The 19,282-nt window shown below is 50.0% G+C and overlaps 1 protein-coding gene across 1 annotated transcript in view; it reads left to right on the top strand.

The window, feature by feature from the left end:
* The first annotated feature begins 1,406 nt into the window (after positions 1-1,406).
* The window catches only part of HOMER3 (homer scaffold protein 3), a 65,177-nt gene continuing 47,301 nt past the window's right edge, over positions 1,407-19,282 (top strand). The window contains exons 1-2 of the mRNA XM_048497779.1: positions 1,407-1,592; positions 1,954-2,117. The gene's annotated coding sequence lies outside the window, so the exon portion shown is untranslated. The remainder of the gene's footprint in view (positions 1,593-1,953; positions 2,118-19,282) is intronic.

Genomic DNA, 19,282 nt, shown 5'->3' with positions numbered 1-19,282 from the left:
GCAGAAAATGTATAAATAAATAAACACTAGTAACACAGTGCAGGTTTTTGTGCCGTGGCGGGAGCTGCTACCAAAGCAAAAAAAATAAAAAAAAATCTGCACAGCCAATCAAATCTCCAGTAGTTGGAAGTCCTGCTGGGCAAAAGCTTCATCTGAGTCCACCACATCCTAAAAACATTTTGGGGAAAGTGTCAGTGGGGGGCCATGGGCACTATGTTGGGGACCCCTGATCTACAGCCTCATACCCAGCTGAGGTCCTTCCCCTCCCAAACCCTTCCTCCCCAGAGCCCACCCTCCCAACTCAATTTCCCAACCCAGGCCCGGACTGATTGACAGTTGCCTCCCACGACCCATGTCTGTCCATGGGCTTTCTTGAAGAACCTGGCTGGATGCTGGATTAACTGACTGATCCGGGGGCAGGTGAGGGTGCTTACTATTGTTTATTATAATTGCTTGACTTGAATTGTACCCCGCCCTTTCCTAGGGTTAACAAGGTGTGCTTCATAGAACCTCCATGTTCAGGGGCAGCCTACCCTTGGATGAGCAAATGCTCGGGGATTGGATGCTTATGAGCTTTCAGGGTGGGGTGGGGTGGGGTGGGGGGAGTCTCTGATTCTCCCATTCCGGAGAATCTAGGTAGGCTTTTCGGTCTGGCCGGGCCAGGGGTCTGCAACCTGTGGCTCTCCAGATGTTCATGGACTACAAATCCCATCAGCCTCTGCCAGCATGGCCAATTGGCTGATGGGAATTGTAGTCCATGAACATCCGGAGAGCCGCAGGTTGCAGACATAATGGGAATCGTAGTCCATGAACATCCGGGAAGCTGCAGGTTGCAGACCTGATGGGAATTGTAGTCCATGAACATCTGGGGAGCTGCAGGTTGCAGACCTGATGGGAATTGTAGTCCATGAACATCTGGAGAGCCATAGGTTGAAGACCTGATGGGAATTGTAGTTCACGAACACCTGGGGAGCCGCAGGTTGCAGACCTGATGGGAATTGTAGTCCATGTACATCTGGGGAGCCGCAGGTTGCAGACCTGATGGGAATTGTAGTCCATGAACATCTGGAGAGCCACAGGTTGCAGACCTGATGGGAATTGTAGTCCATGAGCCGCAGGTTGTAGACCCCTGGGCTGGGCCATGGAGGCTCTTGGGTCTGGCTGGGGGGGGCTCACCTTTTGGTGAACATCCTGAAACACCCCCTGTCCGGAAACTCTTTGCCAACGCGAGCAATGGACGCGCTTTCTCCGTCCCGCGTTTCAAGGTGATCGTGAGAAACGCCTTTCACGCGTCGCGTCTGGGTTGGGGGCGGGCGAGGAAAAGAGGGGGGGGGGCATTTGGCGTGGCTGCGGAACCTGCGCGGCGCAGCGCCTTCCAGCAGGTGGCGCCAGCGAGCCGCCCAAGGAGGCCCCCCGGCTGGAAATAAAAGTCAGAAGACTAGAGAGAGAGAGAGAGAAAAGGGGGAAAAAAGGAATGCGAGCGAGATAGGGCAGAGTTGGCAAAGGAAGGAAGGAAAGAAGAGAAACCCCCCCCCCTCCCCAATGTGCAAAAAAGGAGAACAAAGGACGCCGCTGCGAAGGATCTCGGCTGGGTGAGGAGCTGCACTTTTATTGTGATTTAATTCTTATTATTTTTTGCATGAGTTTTTTGTAGGGAAGAGAAAGAGGGAGGCTGGAGGGCAGCAATACATATATATAGTATTTGCGACCCAAAAGGCAGCAGCTGACTCGCCCCTTCTGTTTCCGCCCTCTGGGGAACGCGAGAGGCGGAGACGGAAAGTTCTTGTCGGTGGGTCCCCCCCCCCCCCGCCCCCCAGCCCTGGGGAGGGGAGGGCCCCCTGCCTGCCCTCGTGGAGCAGCTGTTCCAGCCGGCCCCCTTTCTCCCACCCCACCCCACCCCCACCCCACCCTCGGGAATGCCTGACGATCTCTTCCTCCCCCTTTCCTTCCAAGCGTCCATGCACAGCCGCGTCCCCGCCGGCGCGAAGTAGCCCCTTTGCAAAGTGGGATCCCGCAGGAAATCTGAGGAAGATCCGGATCCGGAGACAGAAAAAGGCAACGTGGGCCGGATCCGAGGCGGAGGACGGGAGAGAGGAAGTCCCTGTGGAGACCATGGGGTGAGAGAGATCTGCGGGTTTTACTGGACAGTGCAATGCAGGGGGGGGGGCGGGGGGGGCAAGGCGAGCTGGGTGACTATTTGGAGGGGGGGGGGACAATTGAGGCGGATCTAAAGCAGATCCCGAAGTCGCAAGGAATGGACCCCCGCCGATTTGGGCGACGGGAAGCGCCCGGAAATCGCCCGGATTCATTGCAAACGCACGCCGAAGTTGCAAAGTCCCAGGAAGGGATGGGTTGCAGGTCCTGTCCAGGAAGGGGGATGAAAGGGATTTCGAATTCGGATTCCAGACAGGCTCCGGAGGGGATCCACCAGCTGCCACGCTCCCCTGCTTGCATGCCCTTCCTGTGTGTGAGAGAGGGTGGGGTCGCCCCCCCCCCTTCTAAGGCCTGGCTTCCTGTAAATGGACAAGATCTCCCCCCCTCACCTGCCTACCCCCACCTTTTAGCTGCATTATGCAAGTCCCTTGGTTTTAAAAATCCCAATGGTCAATCTCTCTTCCTCTCTTCTTGGCTGAAACACAATAAAGTCAGCGGCCAGTGTAGGACATTTGGTGGTCAGCCGCTAGATTCACGGGACGCCCCCCCCCCCCCATTTAGAGAGGGAGGGAACGTGATGGGCGGCCAGTTCGAAACCCCTGTTGCCAAACCTCTTTAGGGGACCAGATTTACACCAGGGGGTTCCGGCTGATCTTTGTTTCTCATCGTTCTGGAAAGGGTATGTGTGAAAGAACGGGACAGGTGGGTGTCGCCCAGCAAAAATGTATCAGCTCTGGCAAAAAGAGAGGGTGCTCGACTAACTCGTGGAACCCCCTGCCACAAGATGAGGAGATCAATCCTGGTCAAGATAGCTTTAGAAAAGGAGCGGTCAAAGAGGAGGAGGTGATCTATCGCAAGGTGTCGAGAGCTTAGAATGGAGACTGACAGCTGCAATTACAATGTCGGGGGTGGGGGGGTTGTGATCCATCATGCTTTCTTGTGGGCTTTCTAGGGGCATCTGTCACTCCACTGACTGGACCCGGGTTCCTTCACTTTGGCCCAACAAGTTACCTCGTGACTTGTGGAAGGTGGTTCTGTCTGTGGCTGGTACAAAGGAGAGTTAAATGGAGCCTCAGTGTACAAGAGCAGTCTTTCTTTGAATCGCAGCTGCTGGCTCAGCCACTGTTGGAAACAGGAGCTGCAAAGAGAAGGATTAGGAAAGCCATTATATTATTAAATGAAAGCGGACTGGCGAATCAGGGCAAAAGGGGTGTGACGGGTATGCTGCGGATTCCATGACTGGAGAACCGGGTTTGATTCTCCACTCGTCCACACGAATAGCAGACACTCATCTTGTGAACTGGGTTTTGTTTCCCCACTCCTGCACATGAAGCCTGGGCTAGTCCCCATTCTCCTCGAACTCTCTCAACCTCAGCAGTGGCGTAGGAGGTTAAGAGCTCGTGTATCTAATCTGGAGGAACCGGGTTTGATTCCCCACTCTGCCGCCTGAGCTGTGGAGGCTTATCTGGGGAATTCAGATTAGCCTGTGCACTCCCACACACGCCAGCTGGGTGACCTTGGGCTAGTCACAGCTTCTCGGAGCTCTCTCAGCCCCACCTACCTCACAGGGTGTTTGTTGTGAGGGGGGAAGGGCAAGGAGATTGTCAGCCCCTTTGAGTTTCCTGCAGGAGAGAAAGGGGGGATATAAATCCAAACTCCTTCTTCTTCTTCTTCTTCTTCTTCTTCTTCTTCTTCTTCTTCTTCTTCTTCTTCTTCTTCTTCTTCTTCTTCTTCTTCTTCTTCTTCTTCTTCTTCTTCTTCTACCTCTGTTGTGAGAAGCTTGTAAGCCGCTTTGAGACTCTTTGTAGTTGAGAAAAGCGGGGTGTAAATCCAAACTCCTCTTCGTCAGAGCCGTGTGTGTGAGTCCTCAGGGGCATTCCTCCTCTGGGTCTCCACATGAGCTGGGACAACAGAGGAACGCCGGGGAACGCTCACCTTGAGTGTGTTCAGCCCAGCTTAGTCAGCACGGTGTCAGGCCCGATGCCAGCTGTTGGCCACGTTCCTCCGGCTCTCATACGCTGCCTCGAGCTGAGAAGGGAGACAGTTGATTGAGGACTTCAGAAAGAAGGAAGTGAGTCCTTTCTTTCTTTTCCTCCGAGGGCTGAGACTGGGCCAGGAAGCGAAGCTAGCGGAAAGGCCCTCTAAAACTGACAGAGAAGAGAGAGGAGTTTCAGGTAGAAAAATCCCCCCCAATATGTAGTAGACCAGTGGCTGTCAACCTTCCTAATGCCGCGGCCCTTTAATCCAGTTCCTCATGTTGTGGTGACCCCCAACCCTAACATTTGTCCATTTTACAGATGGAGAACACTGATGCAGAGAGTCTTAGGCAGTGGTTCTCAACCTTCCTAATGCCACGGCCCTTTAATACAGTTCCTCGTGTTGTGGTGACCCCCAACCCTAACATTTGTCCATTTTGCAGATGGAGAACACTGATGCAGAGAGTCTTAGGCAGTGGTTCTCAACCTTCCTAATGCCGCGACCCTTTAATACAGTTTTGCATGTTGTGGTGACCCCCAACCCTAACATTTATCCATTTTACAGATGGAGAACGCTGATGCAGAGAGTCTTAGGCAGTGGTTCTCAACCTTCCTAATGCCGCAACCCTTTAATACAGTTCCTCATGTTGTGGTGACCCCCAACCCTAACATTGATCCATTTTTCAGATGGAGAACACTGATACAGAGAGTCTTAGGCAGTGGTTCTCAACCTTCCTAATGCCACGACCCTTTAATACAGTTCCTCATGTTGTGGTGACCCCCAACCATAAAATTGATATATACAAAATATAAAAAGACTGTTTTCCGATGGTCTTAGGCGACCCCTGTGAAAGGGTCGTTCAACCCCCAAAGGGGTTGCGACCCACAGGTTGAGAACCGCTGTAGTAGACCATCCTCAACGACATCATTCAACCCGGGAATTTTGGAGCCTGAATATGAGTTCCGGGAAAACGCTGTTCAGTGTCTTATCGTGGTGGAAAGTTCCGGCAAGTCATAACTGACATAGGTTATGAAACCCTGTGGGGTTTCAAGGCAAGAGACTAACAGCGGGGGGTTGCCACTGGTGGTCTTCCATCTGAGCTCTAACCAGGGCCGACCCTGCTTAGCTTCTGACATCTGACAGGATGAGATTTGCCTGAGCCATCCAGGTTAGGGCAGATGTTCTGGGGTGATTTGTGGTTGCTTGCCTCTGCATAGCAACCCTGAACTTCCTTGTAGGGCTTCTATCCACATGCAAACTAGGGCCAACCCTGCTTAGTTTCCTAGAACTAACAAGATCAGGCTAGCCCAAGTCAAGGTTGATCTCCAAGAGTTTGGTCTAAAGTCAAAGTATTCCATGTCTTTGTTATTGCATTTTGCAAAAGTGTGCCAATTGCCAAGAGGCGTGCAGTGGCGTAGTGGCTAAGAGCAGGTGCACTCTGATCTGGAGGAACCGGGTTTGATTCCCCGCTCTGCCACTTGAGCTGTGGAGGCTTATCTGGGAATTCAGATTAGCCTGTGCACTCCAGCACACGCCAGCTGGGTGACCTTGGGCTAGTCACAGTTCTTTGGAGATCTCTCAGCCCCACCCACTTCACAGGGTGATTGTTGTGAGTGGGGAAGGGCAAGGAGATTGTAAGCCCCTTTGAGTCTCCTTACAGGAGAGAAAGGGGGATATAAATCCAAACTTCTTCTTCTTCGTGGCCGGAATCACTAGAGCAGTGGTTCTCAACCTGTGGGTCGCGACCCCTTTGGGGGTCGAATGACCCTTTCACAGGGGTCACCTAAGACCATCGGAAAATGGTAGCAAAATTATAGTTATGAAGTAGCAACGAAAATAATTTTATGGTTGGGGGTCACCACAACATGAGGAACTGTATTAAAGGGTCACAGCATTAGGAAGGTTGAGAACCGCTGCAATTGAGTGTTGTGAAGTTTCCGGGTTGTGTGGCCGTGTTCCAGTAGCGTTTTCTCCTGATGTTACGCCTGCATCCGTGGCTGGCATCTGAAGACTGGCAAAATGGGCAAAATTATCCCCTTTGCTTCCTGGGCCAGACAACTTTAGCTGACTTTTGAAGATGACCAGGGGGACACAGCTCTGTTGGCTGGCAAAGGGTACTGGAATCCAGCGTGTGGGGAATCTTCATCTTTGGAAGGTGCTCAATGAACCGAGCAGGAGGAACATTTCCAAAACCCTGCTGCTGTCCTTTTAGCACATTGCTTGACCTAGATCCAATTGTCGCCACACACGGGCCATCTTGGGGCAGATCGAAGCATTTTTTTTAAAATCCCCTCTGACTTGCGGCAAAGTAGTGCTGTGAAATTTGGGCAGTGGGGCGGGGTGGTGGAAGAGTCTTAAGTGATCTACCCAGAGGTGGGATTCAGCAGGTTCTCACCCGTTCCCGAGAGTGGGTTACTAATTATTTGTGTGTGCCGAGAGGGCGTTACGAATTGGGTCTGCTTTTCTGTTAGAAATTCCATTAGGTCCAAAAATCATAAAGTCCTGTTGTTTCCTATGTGGCTGGTTAGCGAAGGTAGAAAACGGGATAATTCTCCCCGTTGGGCTGTTTCAAAACATGTTTTAGAAATATGGTGAAGTTCCTTGTTTAAGGAAAGTCTCCTTCTTTTGATTTCTAGAAACAAAATTAATTATTTGAAAGTATGAAGTATTTGACAGGCAGTCAATTAGAGGAGAAGTCGTTGTTTCTGTTGGCAGTAGATGATAGGACTTGCTATAATGAGTTTAAATTATGGACCAGCTGGAAATTAGGAACTTTTTTTTTACACTAAGAGTTTTTTACAGTAACAGAAATTATTAATGCCCCGCCCCCGGAATGCCCGGTCACGCCCCCATCGTGCCCCAGCCAGCCCCATTGGCGCTACGCCACTGTTTGAATCCCACCACCATGGGAACCTGTTACTAAAATTCTTGGATCCCACCACTGGATCTACCCAAGGAAGAGTCTTCAGTGATCCACCCAAGGCTTGTGCTTCTGGCTTCTGATGTTCTGGGCTAAACTCCTGTGATCCTTTCTACTTGTGATTGATTCTGAAGAGGGCAAAATGCATTTCAGGACCAGGAGAAGACGCATGGGGCAACTTCCTCCTTGGCACAGGATTTGAACGTTTCTAGCACAGTGCAAGAATGGGAGAATCTGTCCACAGCATCTTTTCCCCATTCATCAACAAAACATCTGTTCCTCTTCTGGTCTCACTGAAGCAGCTGGAATGGAGAGATGCCCCCCCCCCTTTTTGAGTAAAAAGGTTCTTTTAGCTTTCATGGCTCTTGAACCATAGGTAGGTCCATCTTCCACAAATAAGCTTCTGAAAAAGAAGAATTTATATTTACACCTGTAAGGAAACTCAAGGTGGCTTAGAAACGCCCTTTCCCTTCCTCTCCCCACAACAGACACCTTGTGAGGTTGGTGGGGCTGAGAGAGTTCTGAGAGAACTGTGACTAGCCCAAGGTCACCCAGATAAGAGTCCGCGGCTCATGTGGACAAGTGGGGAATCAAACCCGGTTTTCCAGATTAGAGTTCACCACACTTTACCACTACACCGCACAACTGTGCCCCATAAAAGCTTTGGCGGTGGGGGTAGTTTTTTTGTTTGTTTTCCTTTCAACTGATTTATGAAGTCATTTTTCCCCGCGTGATTAGGCAGTTGGCCCCCCCAAGAAGGAAGAACTCCAGTTTGCTCTCTGGGCTGGTTTTGTGGCTTCTATGAGAGTCACAATCTACCCACTTTGTTGTGATAGTGGTGGCGAACCTATGGCACGGGTGCCCGAGGTGGCACTCAGAGCCCTCTCTGTGGGCACGCACAGACAGAGTTCCTCCCCACACACACACATCTAGGCTGGCCTGGGCTGCTGGGCTCAATTATTAGCATAAAACCTAAGACCTAGTTTTGGGGAAGCAGTGTAGGTAACCCTGTTAAGCACTGTTAAACCCCACTGATTTTCATGCAAAGAACTAAAGTGTGATCCTTTAACTGGGAGTAAGCTCGGTTGCTGGCAATGGGGCTTGCTCCTGAGTAAACCCTCCTAGGATTGTGATTCACCCGTTGGAAGAGTTGTACGGTTGCTTCAAAGCAAAGCCACCGACTACCACCAGGCTTACTCCCGAGTAACGCATGCCTCGGAGCCAACCGTTTTTTCTAAACGAAAACCTCAGTATTCAGGTTAAATTGCCCTGTTGGCCCTTTGCGATAAATAGGTGGGTTTTGGGTTGCAATTTGGGCACCGGGTCTCGAAAAGGTTCGCCATCACTGTGATATATCAAGACTGGCTGGGAGCCCTTGTGGACTGTGAAACTCCCCTTCCAGGATGGTCCCAGAAGGCAGAGAAGTGACCAGGATAAATCACCCAAAGCCCTATTTCCTCCTCTGGGCAACCTTTGACATGTCTGCAGAGACCAACAAGATTTTTGGAGTATGAGCATTCATTCATTCATTCATTCATTCATTCATTCATTCATTCATTCATTCTACTTATATACCGCCCTCCCCAAAGGCTCAGGGCAGTGTCCATCAATAATAAAACAATTTAAAACATCATAATATATAATTTACATAAAATAATACATAAAATACCAAGACTACAGATGGCTTCAACCCCTCCCTCCCCCCTTTATGTACCCACGGGAGGCTAGATGTTCTTATGGCGGAGTTGACATCATCCCGGCTGGCCAAACGCCTGGCGGAGCAAGTCCGTTTTACAGGCCCTGCGGAAACTTTGTAAGTCCCGCAGGGCCCTGATCTCACCTGGAAGCCTGTTCCACCAGGTAGGGGCCAGAGCCGTAAAGGCCCTGGCCCTTGTAGAGGCCAGCCGGATCACCTCGGGGCCAGGGATCACCAGTAGGTCCGCCTCCGATGAGCGGAGGGGCCTAGAAGGACGATATAGGGAGAGACGGTCCCTCAGATAAGCAGGGCCAAGGCCGTGAACGGCTTTGAAGGTCAATACCAAAACTTTGAACATGACCCGGTACTTGATTGGCAGCCAGTGCAGTTGGTATAGGACCGGCGTAATCTGGTCCCTAGCTGTTGCCCCAGAGAGGAGGCAAAATTCCCGTTGTTAGATACAAATAGAATCGACTCTCAAAACCTTATATCCAGAAAATCCTGCTCGTCTCTAAGGTGCTACTGAGCTGAAATCTAGTCAACGTGACTGCCCTCTGAAACTATCTCAACATTCCCTGCATCCCAGCAAATCACGGCCTTCATCCCTTCCTTCCTGTTGTTTTTCCTTTGATTAATTTATAAAGACACATTTTTCACTATACATCAAGGTCCCTGTTTTACCGGCTGGTGGTCCCCAAACTCTGCTGCCCATTTTCCTCCGGGCAGTCGGCTGCCTTCCCGTTCGGAGCGACGACAACGTTGCTTAGGATGCTGGCGTGAAGCTGGCTTTCAGATTTATTTTTTTTTAACATCCTTTTATTTTGCAAGTGTATTTTTAGCCGCATTGTAAGCTACCTTTAAAGCCAGTGTTTTATTTTCTTTAAATAAGGAACGGCAGCCGGTTCGCCCACCACCCCCGGTCTCCTCTGGGCTGTGTTCAAAGTTCAGACTTGTTGGTTACTTGCTGTGACTCACCGTGCCCCCAGGATGCCGGGAAGAGAGGTGGGGTTGTGGGGCAGACGTGCAAAAGTTTTGAGTGGCGGAGGCTTATCTGGTGAACCAGATGTGTTTCCCCACTCCTACATTCCTGCTGGGTGACCTTGGGCTAGTCACAGTTCTCTCCAAACTCTCTCAGCCCCACCGACCTCACAAGGTGTCTGTTGTGGGGAGAGGAAGGGAAAGGAGCTTGTCAGCCACCTGGAGTCACCTTACAGGAGAGAAAGGTGGGGTGTAAATCCAGGGGTGGAGCGAGGGGGAACTCCGCCCAGGGCACGCCTGCATCCTCCACCATGCACCCACCCATCCCGCCCCAGAATGCCCCCATTCCCCCCCCCCACCCATATCCCGGCGTGCACCCGGGGTGTCACTCCCCACCCCACCCCGTTGGCAGTACCCCACTGTGTAAATCCAAGGTCCTCGTCCTCGTCCTCCTCCTCCTTCTTGTAGAAAGAATTCTCTGAAGGGGGGGCTTTAACAACCACTCAGGAGACCCCCATATATTTGTATTTGTGTCATTTGTAATCTCCCTGGCTGCGTGAGGCTCAAGCAGCTCCCACAAGGGCCTGTTAAGAACATAAGAACAAGCCTGCTGGATCAGACCAGAGTCCATCTAGTCCAGCTCTCTGCTACTCGCAGTGGCCCACCAGGTGCCATTGGGAGCTCACCTGCAGGGTGTGAAAGCAATGGCCTGCTGCTGCTGCTCCCGAGCACCTGGTCTGCTAAGGACTTTGCAAAGATCAAGGAGGATCAAGATTGGTAGCCATAGATCGACTTCTCCTCCATAAATCTGTCCAAGCCCCTTTTAAAGCTATCCAGGTTAGTGGCCATCACCACCTCCTGTGGCAGCATATTCCAAACACCAATCACACGTTGTGTGAAGAAGTGTTTCCTTTTATTAGTCCTAATTCTTCCCCCCAGCATTTTCAATGTATGCCCCCTGGTTCTAGTATTGTGAGAAAAAGAGAAAAATTTCTCTCTGTCAACATTTTCTACCCCACGCATAATTTTATAGACTTCAATCATATCCCCCCTCAGCCGTCTCCTCTCCAAACTGAAGAGTTTCAAACGCTGCAGCCTCTCCTCATAAGGAAGGTGCTCCAGTCCCTCAATCATCCTTGTTGCCCTTCTCTGCCCTTTTTGTATCTCTTCAATATCCTTTTTGAGATGTGGCGACCAGAACTGAACACAGTACCCCAAGTGCGGTCGCACCACTGCACAAATCACTGAAAACGTTTCTAAAACATTTTCAATCCCTTGCCATGAGGTATGTCCGCATTCGTCCCCTCGAAACAATCTATGGCTGCCATCATGTGATTTCCTCCCTTTTTTTTTTAGTTTAACATCCAATCGATGCTTCGTTACTTCATAGCCTTGTGGTGCAATTCTCCGTGCCTCGTATACTCGCTGCATCGAGGATTATTTCCCCCAGTAAAAAAACCCCACAGAATTGTTCTAATAAACAGGCGAGGGGGAGCGGAGAGCCAGATCACAAAATGGCGCCGAGGAGGAAGTTCGGGGACAGCAGAGGGGCGTGGAAAGCGTCTTAAAGCGATCGCACAGCAACTGAAGCCATTTGAAAAACGTTTTCAAAGGGGATTCACTGAAAATGTGTTGAGGCTGCAAATGAAATGCTTTGGGGGAAAGGGGAGGATGAAAACAGTGTGGATCTCCATGGAGGAAGTGTTTTATTTCCTGCCTCAAAACATTTCAAAAGGTTTGAGCGGAAAGGACCAATGATGTGTGCGGAATTATTTGCGTGGGAAGGGCAGAGCCGTCCGTCTAATAAGCCGCGTGGTCGGACTCTGGTTGCCGAAATGTGAAACAAAGCTGTTGTCAGAACAAAGTGTGAAGTATGAAAGATCACATGTTTCACAGTGCACAACTCGGTAGGAGACACAATATGTTTTCCTGGAACCGTCTGTTATGAGGTAGCCCTTTTCCTGTATAAAAGTGCCCTTCGAAACCATTCTTTTTGGTGTTGTTTGTGAAACGTCAAGAGCGTGGGAGCTTCCCTGACCTCCTCAGCCAGCCCGTTTCATAGGGTAGCCACCGCTATGGAGAACACGTGGGCTCGGGCACTTGTCGGTCATGTCCTTTTGCAGGTTGGCACCTGCAGAAGACCCTGCTCTGGAGGGCAATTTTTGTCACAGCGGAGTGTAGGAGGAGAAGCAGTGTTGCAGAGAAGAGCATCCAAAGCCATGACAGGCTTTATATGTGATAGCCGGCACCTCGGATTGAGTCCCCTAACCAATACGCGGCCAGCGGAGTGACAGCAGTATTCATTTGAGGTGCATCTTCCATCTACTTCCCCATAATAACTGAGCTGCAATATTTTGCCCTAGTTCAGTGGTGGCGAACCTTTTCGAGACCGAGTGCCCAAACTGCAACCCAAAACCCACTTATTTATCGCAAAGTGCCAACACGGCAAATTTAACCTGAATAGTGAGGTTTTAGTTTAGAAAAAACAACTCATACATTAAATGCTTTTGTCTTAAAAGGCAAGGCGGGGATTGGAGCGTGGCATCAGGGAGGAGGCATGTGGGTGGCGATTTTCCGCCCCCCCCCCCCAAATGACTGAACGGCAGCCACCCGGGACATTTGTTCCGATGTCCCCAGGGCAGCTTCACCTTTGGCTGGAGTGATGGTGCGCGTGCCCACAGAGAGGGCTCTGAGTGCCACCTCTGGCACCTGTGCCATAGGTTTGCCACCACTGCCCTAGTTGGAGTATCTGGATTGATTTCAAGGGGAGCCCTAGTTAGAGTGCATTACAGCAGGGGCGTAGGGAGAGAAAATGGCACCTAGGGCAAAATGGCGCCCGGCCGCCACCCCCTGCGGCCCTGGCCCCCACTTACCTTTTCCTGCCGGCTGAAAACAGCTTTCTGCTGGCTGAAAATGGGCCAGGTTGGTGGGGCAGGGCCAGGGGCAATTTTCCACGCCCCCCACCGGTGTGCACGGCACACCCTCCTTTCCCCTTATAGCTACGCCTCTGCATTACAGTAGTCTAGTTTCGATGTTGTCGTAGCATAGATCCAAGAGACAGGGTAGAGGGCCGTCTTCCGGACTGGACTGCGTTGGGGAAAAGTGTTTTGTGTTTGTTTTGGGGGGCTGTAACGCTGCATCCGGGGTGACCCCCAGGGTGTTAGCCCCGAGGCTTTCTGTATCGATAGCATCCTCCCAGACCAGGGGTAGGGAACCTTTAACACTCAAAGAGCCATTTGGACATGTTTTCCATGGGAAAAGAAAACACTTGGAGCCGCAAATAATTTTTGACATTTAAAATAAAGATAACACTGTATATATTGGGGTTTTTTTTTACCTTTTACTCCACTCATTCTGAGAAGCGCATGGATGCGCCCGCCCTGCTGCCTGCAGGGTGGGCAAGGATGAAGCCCGCGGCTCGGCTCATGGAGCCGCAGTGCAAGGGCAGAAGAGCCGCGTGCGGCTCTCGAGCCGCAGGTTCCCTACCCCTGTCCCAGACCCATGGCCACCTCTGGCAAAGCTCACCAAAAGGGGCTCTTCAATGCCCTCCTTTCCAACTCTTCCCACCATCCATGCTCAGTTGCCAAAACCACCTGCACACCTTTTCCCCGACCACACCGACCAGTGCATGCAGCTGGGAAGGCCACTGGGAGGTCCACTTCTGTTCACTGCCAACATGCCCTGGCAGTGGCATTGTGGTTAAGAACAGGTGTACCCTAATCTGGAGGAACCAGGTTTGATTCCCCGCTCTGCCGCTTGAGATGTGGAGTCTTATCTGGGGAATTCAGATTAGCCTTATGCGCTCCAACGCACGCCAGCGGGGTGACCTTGGGCTAGTCACAGCTTCTCAGAGCTCTCTCAGCCCCACCCACCTCACAAAGTGTTTGTTGTGAGGAGGGAAGGGAAAGGAGTTTGTAAGCCCCTTTGAGTCTCCTACAGGAGAGAAAGGGGGATATAAATCCAACTCTTCTTCTTCTTCTTAGTAACATAGGGCGGTTGGGGGCACGGGTGCAAGCAGGCCTCAGGAGAGGTTTATGGAGGAGAAGTCGATCTCTGGCTACCAATCTTGATCCTCCTTGATCTGAGATTGCAAAGGCCTTAGCAGACCAGGTGCTCAGGAGCAGCAGCAGCAGAAGGCCCTTGCTTTCACATCCTGCAGGTGAGCTCCCAAAGGCACCTGGTGGGCCACTGTGAGTACAGAGTGCTGGACTAGATGGACTCTGGTCTGATTCAGCAGGCTCTTTCTTATGTTCTTAGGTGGGTGGGTGTGGGTCAGCAGCAATGGACCCTACTGGAAGCTGCAGGTCCCGACGGCTGCCCCACCTCAGGGTATGCTGACCCTGACCCTAGTTGCCATGATCTGGATATTCAGTCACTTAGGAGAGCTTTTACACTTGCCAGATGTGATGCCCTTCCATCTGCAACGTTAAATGGTAGATATAAGAAAATACTGTACATTGATGGGCTTTGTGCATATGAGATGTGGGGAATTGAGACCCTGTCACACATTTTTCTACGTTGCCTCCTGCATAAGGAGCTGAGGGCAAAGATGTTTAGCTCTCTCCCAATAGCAGTCTTATCTGGTTCAGAGGAAAGTTGTATGAAAAGGCTTCTTGAAGACGATAACCCTAACATCACAAGAGTGGTGGCGAAACTCAGTGCTCGGTTTTCGTTGATAATCCGTCCGAAAAGAATTGATGAAAACCGAAACCGATGAAAACCGAGGCAAACTTTTCCATAGGAATCAATGTAAATCCAATTAATCCGTTCTAGGCACTCCCAAAAACATACCAAAAAACACACTTTTGGGGTGAATAAACATAGTGTTTATTGCTGAAAACAGTAACAAACAATAACACTGGGACCAGCTTCAGAGCCAGTGGACCAATGTCGCACCAGAAAGCTGTCCAAAGAGGTCTGTTTCTGACGCCTCTTTAAGATTTGTCTGAAATGGGGCAAGACATTGTCATTAAACAAGTTGCAGACACGGCCTGCAACAGCTTTGTCCGGGTGATTTTTCTCCACAAACCCCTGCACCTTACTGCCAATCGATGAAAACCGAGGCAAATCGATGAAAACCGAGACAAATTTTTCACTGAAAAAATCAATGAAAACCGAAACCGATGAAAACCGAAGTCAATGAAAACCGAGGTTCCACTGTACTGTTAAAAGTCATAGATATAAATAGGGTGATTTAAACACAAATTAGTGGTAGGTCATGTGGATTATCCGTTGTATATTTTGGCCTTAAACATCATTTGAGCTTTCAGTTCTGAGATTTTGTTTGATTTTCGGGTTTCGACATTTTGTATCTGTAAAACTCTTGTCGTTTTAAAATAATATTCCCCAAATTTTTATTTGGAAATTGTATATTGTGGTTTGTATTTAACCATTTCTGGTCTTCGACCGTAATAAAACTGATTGGACCCTAGTTCCCAGTGGAGGAAACAGCAAAGAACAGCTCTGCCTAAAGCAGCTCTCCTCTTTGCCTGGACTAGCTGACCACTCAGTCACCTTCCAGGATCCGATGTCAGGAAATGGGAGACCGTCCCAGAGGTTCTGTTTGACAGCCACAGCTGCTGTTGGGAGCAGTCTCCCTTCCCCCTGGGAGAGCGACACAGTGACAGAACTCCAAAAAAGTCTCCCAAAGGTGAAGCCATCCCGTAGGACCAGAGCTCTTTTTGGGATCTTCTCAAATACTAGCCCAAACTGTGGTCTTGCCTGTTTTCCTCCAGCTGCCTTTGCTGTTGACCTGTGCCAGAAACAGGAGAGTGGGCTTACTCCTCCAATGGGCTGTGGAGTTCAGAAGGTTGTTCCTTACAGATGGGGGTGGGTGGGTTACCTCTCCTTTGGAATCTCACCTGGCTGAGGTGCGCTGAAGCCTGCCTGGCGGCCTGCGGGCAGCACCTGTGGTATTCAAAAGTGGGGTCCATGCCAAGGCCGGGATCAAATTTAGCTCTGCAAAGAGTGGGCAGATCAGAGCAGGCAACCTGGGAGGTATGAGGGCTGAGGGAGCTAAGCAGTGGTGGCGAACCTTTGGCACTCCAGATGTTATAGACTACAATTCCCATCAGCCCCTGCCAGCATGGCCAATTGGCTAGCAGGGGCTGATGGGAATTGTAGTCCATAACATCTGGAGTGCCAAAGGTTCGCAACCATGGAGCTAGAGGTACGATTCCACAAACTGCACTTCCTCAGAAAATTTGAGTGAGAACAGCTATAATGGATCAAGGCAGACGTGAGATCTTTTAAACACTCCTCTGTTAGATGAATGCCCCATTCAGTCTGCCTAGGGTGTAGGGCAGCGGTTCTCAACCTGTGGGTCGCGACCCCTTTGGGGGTCGAACGACCCTTTCACAGGGGTCACCTAAGACCATCGCCTAAGACAGTGGTGGCGAACCTATGATGGCACGCGTGCCGGAGGTGGCACTCAGAGTGCATAGAGTTCGTCATGTAGGGGGAGCGGAAAATCACCCCCCCACACACACACACACATTCACACACATATCTAGGCTGGCCTTGCTTCTGAGTAAACTCTCCTAGGGTCATGATACACCCATTCGAAGCATTGCACGGTTGCTTTACCAAGCTTATTCCCGAGTAATGCGTGCCTCGGAGCCAACTGTTTTTTTCTAAACTAAAACCTCAGTATTCAGGTTAAATTGCCGTGTTGGCACTTTGCGATAAATAAGTGGGTTTTGGGCTGCAATTTGGGCACTCGGTCTTGAAAAGGTTCGCCATCACTGGCCTAAGACCATTGGAAAACACATAGGAATAATTTTATGGTTGGGGGTCACCACAACATGAGGAACTGTATTAAAGGGTCGCGGCATTAGGAAGGTTGAGAACCATTGGGGTAGGGGTAGGGGAGTGACCTCTTTTCAATAACTTACCCCTGTAATTGAGGAATGGAAGCTGTAGGGGGAGGGGGGAAGAGCGGGGGAGAAGAGGGATTCAGAAATGAGAGGCAGGAATCCCCCCTCCGGGGTCCCTTCGGCAAAGGCAAGTAGAGGAGATCACAGAGAATTTTGAAAAGCAGGCTTCCCCCTTTTCAAAAGGGACCCTGCCAATTTGGCATTTCGTGCCACGCTTTCAACAGTTCAGCGTGATTCGTGTGCCTTTTGTAATTAGACAGAGCCCTTCTGGAACAGGCTAACGGCTCATATCACTGGAATGCTTGTTTCCAGCAGCGGCCAGTCGGATGCCAAGGCAAAGTTGAGAAGCTGGGCTCGTTGGCTGCGGCCCCTACCCTCTGAATGCCCCTAAGCCCCAGACGACTGGAAATATTCTGCCTCTGGACTTGGGGGTCTTTCGTCAACTGTCAAAGCTAACAGCCAACGATAGTCCAACCCACCGTACGGGTTTCGACCTTTTTTTTTTTGTCCTTTCTCAATGATCATACATACAAACAATATTATTAAAAACTAGCGGGGCCCGGCCATGCGTTGCTGTGGCAATTGTTCTTCTCATCACAGTCCGCAACCCACACAGATGTCCATGCAGGTCCAGTGATCCGCAGCATAGCCTTTTGGGGGTGGTCAAATGGAATCCTTCTTTCCCTTTTCAATTCACATTGTTATATGGTGGTGTCTTGTTTTTTTAGTATAAGGTAACACTTTCCATTCCACAACGGAACTGTCCAGAGTGCGAATCCCGCTGTCCATGAGGCTGGTTGACACGCACAGTCCTGGCTTGGGGAAGGCAGAACTGGGGCAAAGGAGGCTATCCCAGTCAGGCAGCAGAGGCAGGGTGGTGAGGCGTTCAGATCGAGGCCAGTTCCCTGGGTTCTTAAAGGGTCATGTGCAAAAGAAGCGGAGCCGGTAGTGTTGGTTCGCCCCCACCCCGCGGATTTTCTTAGAAGAAAAAGGCAAACTCCAGCTCGCTTGTAGTTAAAGAGAGCTGTGGTGAATATGGGTGAGGAAGTGGGTAAGTGGTGGTTGGATGTGAGGGAGGGCAGAGTGATGTGTGTGAGGATGAGCTGGATGTGTATGAAAGTATGTGTGTTATGTGGTAGCAGTGGGTGAGGCACAGAGAGTGAAAGTTACCTGCGTGTGGGGCGGGAGGAACCCCACCTGATGTCTCACACGGCAAAGTGTGTATTTTTTTGTGTTTTTCAGTTTTTGGCCTGCAAGGGGCGCAGTTTTTAGGCTAGCAGCACCAAAATTTCAGGAAGTTTTCAGGGGAATCTCCTGATGATACCGCCCAAGTTAGGTGAGGTTTGGTTCAGGAGGTCCAAGGTTATGGACTCCCAAAGGGGGTGCCCCATCCGCCATGGTTTCCAATGGGAGCTAATAGGAGATGAGGGTCCATAACTGTGGACCCCCTGAACCAAACTTCACCAACTGTGGCTGGTATCATCAGGATAGTCTCCTAAAGATAGCCTGAAATGTTTGTGCTGCTAGCCTAAAAACTGCGCCCCCTGCAGGCCTAAAACTGAAAAAACACTAAAAAACACCAAAAATACAAACAAACATTGGGGGGGGGCAGCAAAACTCAGATTTTGCACCGGGCTCCATTTTCCCTAGCTACGCCTCTGGGAAGGAGTAAGACTACGGTAGTTGGCTGTGGGTGAAGGGAATAGGTCCGGGACAATGCTGTGCCCACTGGCAAATATGCCCCACTCTGGCAGCGAAGCTGTAACTGGATTTGCTTGCCGCGGAGAGAGTGGGAAGTTAACACGGGGCTAGAGGAAATACACCTGTACAAAAATGTTGCCATGGCAGACATTCTCCTCCACCACACAGTAAACACCTTGTGCGTAATCAGCCAATGAGTAGCTGAAGCGAAACCTGCAGCATATGATTCATACATTGCATGGTTTTGCTTCTGGAACTTATTGCTACAAGATGTAGCAAGGGCTGCTACTTTCAAAGGCTTTTTAAAAAGATTAGACAGATTTGTCAGGAAGAATAGACCGCTGATAGTGGATAACAAAAAAGAACTTCCAGCATCAGCGGCAGTCCACCTTGGAGGACCAAATGCTGTGGCTGAATTACAGCAGAAGAACTTCTGCCTTCAGCTCCTGCTTCCCAGATATCTGAAACCACCAGGCATGCTACTACTGTTGAGAACAAGATTCCACATTAGATGGAACTTTGATCTTTTTATGACAGCTATGAGGAACCTCCATATTCAAATGCAGCAAACCTGTTGATATTAGGTTGTGGTGACACATGGTAGAGGACAGTAACATGCTTTGCTTATGCTTCAGTCTACATTTGTATTTGATGTAGCTCACCCCGTTCATTCTTGCCTCTTTCCTCCCAGTCTTCTTAAATGCAGAAATATATTTGAAACAATTGCCCCCTTAAGGTTTTCCTTCTTTCTTTCTTTCTTTCTTTCTTTCTTTCTTTCTTTCTTTCTTTCTTTCTTTCTTTCTTTCTTTCTTTCTTTCTTTCTTTCTTTCTTTCTTTTTTTTTTTTTTTTTTTTTTTTTTCTTTCTTTCTTTTCTTTTTTTTTTCTTTTTTTCTTTCTTTTTCTTTTTTTCTTTCTTTTCTTCCTTCCTTCCTTCCTTCCTTCCTTCCTTCCTTCCTTCCTTCCTTCCTTCCTTTTTTTTT

The sequence above is a fragment of the Sphaerodactylus townsendi genome, linkage group LG05, assembly GCF_021028975.2.
Source record: "Sphaerodactylus townsendi isolate TG3544 linkage group LG05, MPM_Stown_v2.3, whole genome shotgun sequence".
Classification (NCBI taxonomy): Eukaryota; Metazoa; Chordata; class Lepidosauria; order Squamata; family Sphaerodactylidae; genus Sphaerodactylus; species Sphaerodactylus townsendi.
The sequence above is the reverse complement of the archived record's forward strand: the minus strand, read 5'-3'. Positions and strand labels throughout refer to the sequence as shown.